This window comes from Sebastes fasciatus, chromosome 24, assembly GCF_043250625.1.
Source record: "Sebastes fasciatus isolate fSebFas1 chromosome 24, fSebFas1.pri, whole genome shotgun sequence".
Lineage (NCBI taxonomy): Eukaryota > Metazoa > Chordata > Actinopteri > Perciformes > Sebastidae > Sebastes > Sebastes fasciatus.
This window is the reverse complement of record NC_133818.1, coordinates 6,388,864-6,394,833: the sequence shown is the minus strand read 5'-3', so window position 1 is coordinate 6,394,833 and position 5,970 is coordinate 6,388,864.

Genomic DNA, 5,970 nt, shown 5'->3' with positions numbered 1-5,970 from the left:
CCAAATGTAATTTTTAGTGCTAATGAGACGATGAAATGATTAAATAAGTCAGTAATCAAGCAAAAATTGGGATTATACAGTATATATGCTTACAGGCAGGTAGGTAGGTACAGGAATCATGACTGGGATGGCAGTCCAAAGAAATCCAAAAGGGCAGGCAGGAAGTCAGATCCAGGTTCCAGGTAATAGGATTGCAGGGTTCAGGGATCCTAGAGGGAAGAAACAACAAAGCGACTTTAATGGTCTGGCAGGGAATGAATGGATCTGGGCCGGTATACAGTACGAAATGAGAGGCTGATGATGAGGGAAAGAGATGCAGGTGGGCGGGGAAGGCCACGCTACTGCAGAGCAGATAAGGGACGTGGGAACAGGTGTGTAGACGGGTGGTAACACTTCATTTTACAGGTCCGCAAATAAGGTGATAATTAGCAAGTAACCTATTTGAAATTTCTTTGGAACTACTGCGAAATTACCCCAATATTTACCTCAAAATGCATCGAAAATTACTTTATTATAAGCATTATTTAATAATGATATGGTAAAATAGCATATAATGGTTAAAATAGGGCCCTTAGGCTTGAGAAGGCTCTTCATCGGAGGTGGAAAACAAGACTTATTGTCTACACAAATGTAACCTGGTAGCTAATGTAATGATTCAGAGTTTTTTAAGAAATTTCAAGTAACTTATTATGCTAATTATTATCTATTTATCAGCAGACATGGGAATAAAGCATATACGTATTAAATAAATTACCAGTTATTGGGAAATAGCGGAATATAATTTTTAAATAATGTTTATAATAAAGTCATTTTTGATACATTTTGAGGTAAATATTGGGGTAATTTGGCAGTAATTCAAAAGAAATTTAAAATAGGTTACTTACTAATTATCACCTAATTACCATGAAATTCGCGGACCTGTAAAATGAAGTGTTACCACATTATTTAGTAATTTACAGAGGAAAAACTTTAGAATAAAGCAAATTTTCCTATTCTGTTAATCGACCCTTAAGATTTATCTTGCGACCCTTACTGGGGTCCCAACCCTCAGGTTGGGAACCACTGTTACAGACTAAATAATGAATCAGTTAATCTAAAAAAATTAAAATAATAATTTTCAGCCAGGTGAAAAAGGAGACTAAGACCAAAAATGTTGACGTATCCCCTTTAAGTCCGACTAATGTGAACAAAGAGTGAGCTTACATTACTTTTTCCCGTGGTGCTAGTCAATTAAAAAAAAAAGACAAATCAGTTAATTTGCTGCAAACTAGATTCAGTAGGTGCGAAACGCGCAACAGAAGCAGCAGCAGCATCATCGGTGTTCATATGGTGCAACAAAGCTACAGAGTCAATTGGCTGCTAATCCCACTTCATATGGTGCAAAATATGAAACACACACAAACACTCTCGTACTTAATGGTGCAATAAGGGCAGATTGTCTCTTTGAATTCTATGGTGCAACTTGAGTACTGCCTTCAGTTATCGGCCAAGGCTGCGCCAAAGGCTCCGTCCAAACGGACAACTGCTCTTCCCGTCCTGCAGAAGCTATGCAAGTCTCCGACGCGAGGAGATGTGCTTCGTGTACACGCTCACAACACACACTCACACACAGGGTTTTCCTCCACAGCAGGGAGATAGTACACAACAGTGAAAAGTAGAGTAACATGGGATGTGTCCCTACCTCACACACTCACACACACTCACTAATGTCCAATAATCCCTTACCCCTTTATAATTTGGGAACAATATTCATATGGTGCTATTGAGTAAAGCTGGATGTTTTTTGTATCGTCGTGGAAACAGTGGTATGAAGAATTTAGCCAAATACGTCTAGAGTGTTTCAGATCGATAGAGAGTGTACATAAAAACAGCAACACCCCTCTGCAACAAGCGACAATGCCTTATCCGCTCGACGGAAGTGGTTTTTTAAGGGATATCTGGTTAACTTTAGGAGGGTGGTGCTAATTTTTTGGTACACTCTTGACTGTACATTAAGCATGAGGTTCGCTGTCAGAGCACAGAAATCAAAAAGGAAAAACGGCGTCCTGTGTCAAGCACGAATATGTGACGTTTAGATAACACAAGTCTCTCGTGAATTTCTTGCATGAATGTCTTAGATTTTGAGGGCACACTAGGAAAAATAAGGTTTGAGGAGTCACAGCTTTGTATGTGCTTAAAAAGGGAGGTTTATGTTCCAGAGAGCAGCTGTCCCACTCGCGCTGACCTCTGACCTTTTTGACCCTAAACCATGGCCCCCGCCTTTCCCCTTTTTGCACCCAGAGCTCCAGCCAGTCAGGTTTAACACAAATCAGGTCTGTCACAACCAAAAACAATACTTCTTTACACGGAAGTATAGACGGGTTTCTGTGCAACGTCATCACGGAGATGCACAAGTAGCTACGGGGGGCAGAAAGCACGGCATGTCAAGGAGTAAGAAAAGATGGATTGAAAATGTTTGATGTCACAGAAGGAGATTATGGATCCAGGCCTGATGGGCAAAAGTATTCTAGTCACACAGCGCTCGCGGATGGTCATGGCGAGCTTTCGTGCTCCACAGATCGATGAAAATGAACGGATCAACAACAGAGTGATCGACCCACACGCTAAGGAAATGTTTATTTATATATAGCGACTACGCCTTAAAACTTAAATGTGATGAAAGACGTAGCTAACTTTCGTTTTATTGTGAATTGGACAAGTCTGCAATATTGTATTGACTTTTGGCGTTACGTTTCTGACTGAGGACTAACCGCTAACGTCAGGTTATGTTGTGAAATAGACCCTGACAGGACGATGCCACACCTCGACGCGAAGTGGAGGGGTCTCGCATCGCCCTGAAGGTGTTTATTTCACAACAATGACCCGCTAGCTGTACATTATCCCGCTTATTACACAGCTACTTACTGAAGAAATCACTATTTTGACACAAAAACGGTCCTCCAGAGTCCGACATCTGAGCTGCGCCCATAGCAACGGTCTGTTATACATAGCAACGGTCCGTTATACATAGCAACGGTCCGTTATACATAGCAACGGTCCGTTATACATAGCAACGGTCCGTTATACATAGCAACGGTCCGTTATACATAGCAACGGTCTGTTATACATAGCAACGGTCCGTTATACATAGCAACGGTCCGTTATACATAGTAACGGTCCGTTATACATAGTAACGGTCCGTTATACATAGCAACGGTCCGTTATACATAGCAACGGTCCGTTATACATAGCAACGGTCCGTTATACATAGCAACGGTCCGTTATACATAGCAACGGTCCGTTATACATAGCAACGGTCTATTATACATAGCAACGGTCCGTTATACATAGCAACGGTTTGCTATAAAAAAAAAAAAAACAGACCGTAAAACGCTGTGATTAACCAATCAGAATCGAGTATTCAACCAAGCCGTGTAATAACAGGTGATAATAATAAACATATCTCATACCAATACCAAACAATGTGAAATCTACGTTGATTACAACGGCTGCCAAAGCGGTTTCGCCCCCCCTGAATGCGGACACACCCAGTAACGTTCGTCTACAAGAAACCCGTCTATCCATGTGTGGCGTTCAGACTCGGCTGTAAACTGCAGGTATCATACCTTCTTACATTTTTAATTCACTACCCTTCATACCTAAAAAAAATCACGGATCCACCACACTCTACAGTCGAGTCTGCGCGCCATAAATTAAACTTCCTTCCACCCCTAAAGAAACCCAGAGCCTTAGCCAGGCCCGCTCTGTAAGGGAAGATCCAAGTCAGTGTTATCGTTGTATGGCTACACATCCACAGCTATGCAAGGTTACAGACAGACAGAAAAGATCTGGGCTTGGATAACCTTTACAAAAACAAAAAAAATACCACATCACTGTTCTCATGTATTCCTTGTCTTTGTTTGCAAATTTCTATGGACTTAATTTACATTTTGTCTGTTGATGGGTTCATATTGGTCGGGAGGGAAACAGTGTAATGTACCTTTAGGGAATAATGGATGCAACCTCCCGACGGAGGAATGTGAAAAGTTATTTTTTTGGTATAAATGTTCCACTATCAGGGTCTGCAAAGCATATGAGGCCTGTGTGTGTGTGTGTGTGTGTGTGTGTGTGTGTGTGTGTGTGTGTGTGTGTGTGTGTGTGTGTGTGTGTGTGTGCGTGCGTGCGTGTGTGACTGAATGTGCTTCATATGCTTTTATTTTAGCCAAAGTTTTACTTGCTTGGTCCAGAGCTGTGAAATTACTGATTATGGTTTTGTCTATTTCTGATCTCAGAGCAGTTTCTACCAGATCTGAGTCCAACGACGGTTCAAATACAAAACATTTGTTGGCACAAATACTAAAAATTCAATCATGGGAACCGGAGTCGGAGGGATTTCAGTGGTTCGACTCAGGTGTGGACACTATAAGCACAGGGCAAGGGTCAAACTAAACCTTAACGTGGATGTATCTATGAGCTTTTATTTTGTCGGGGTCATGCTTTTTCTACTGTGTTCTTCAGCTTGAGAGAAAAATAAAAAAAGTAGCTCTAGAAAATTTCAATGTGCAAAAAAAAATTTGCTTTTATTTTCTCGTGTTTGGCATTTTGATTGTAAATACCTTTTTCTGGTAAATCCTCCTCGGTTGGATCTATGTTTCGATGAGTTGGTTAGATGGCTCTTTCAAATGTACTGATAAGTAAATGTTCTTTATAAAATATCCAGAATGTAAGACGACGAAAGAGAAGAAAAATTACGGCTTGACTGGAAACTGTGTTTTCGTAGGAGTCTGTGCCATCGTGTTGTCTCGAGTATAAGCACACTGATATTAGATCTGTAGGCAGGAGGACGTTTCGGGAGGTGATTCGCCAGACGGCAGCGATCAGGACGAGCAGATGAATAACGAATAAGACAAAATGTCCATTTTACCCCTCATATTTAGTGTTAACAATGCAAATAGGTTGAGATAAAGGCTCAAGAATATTCACCACTTCCAAATCAGAACGCTAAATATGAAGTTTAAAAAGTTTGACGGAGCTAGCTTTGCCAAAGTTGGACCTTTGGACACAGCTAAGCCAACTTTTTCCCACTAGATAAGTGAGAAAATAGTATTTCTTTGTCATTTTTGGGACCCAAAACCTTTGGGGAAAATAAGTAAAAGAGCAATTTAGAAGTCATATTTAAAGATAGAAAGAAGAAAATGTCTGGCGAACATCTCCCGCCTTCGCTGTAGAAACGACGGCTGCCGTCATCAACCGTGTTCAAACCGCTCCTGCGTCAGCTCATACAAAACACCTGGTCTTTTTTTGGGGGGGGAGATTCCCAAATCCACACCGAATGTTCCTGACCGACCACGAAAAGAGAGACGGGAGAGAAACAAGACGACACATCTCTTGTTTGTCCGTGTATTCCGTGTCTACGATCGTGTTCAAGCATTCTGGGGCAAGAGTTGAATGATATTTTCAGTGGCCCTCCGCGGCCAGCGTTAGGAAATGTGTTATTTTTGTTACAATACCTCCAGAATAAATAAAGTCTATTTATCTGTAAAGAGACAAAGATTTACAATAATGCAGATGACTACAGAGAAATTATGACAGATTTTAAAACAGATATAAATGAAAAACATGTACAGTTCATTTTGGTTTTGAACACGATACAGAAATGTATATGCGTCAGTATTGATTTTATATATTTACCATTTTATTACATTGTAATGTTGTGACTGCGATGGAGAAAAAAAAATATAAAGGAATATAAATTAATTTTTCCAAATGTGTGTTGATTTTTCCTTTTCCATTTTACACAACACAAGAAGTCAGATTTTCAATCATCTTTATTTGTTTGAAACATTTTACAACAGGAATCTCTTTACAGGCCAGACAGGATTTGCATAGTAACATTTTTTACATCTAAAAACAGTAACTTTGTGGATCAAACACAAATAGAGTGCAAAGATACAGCTTATATGTAACATTTAAAAGATCACAAACACATGA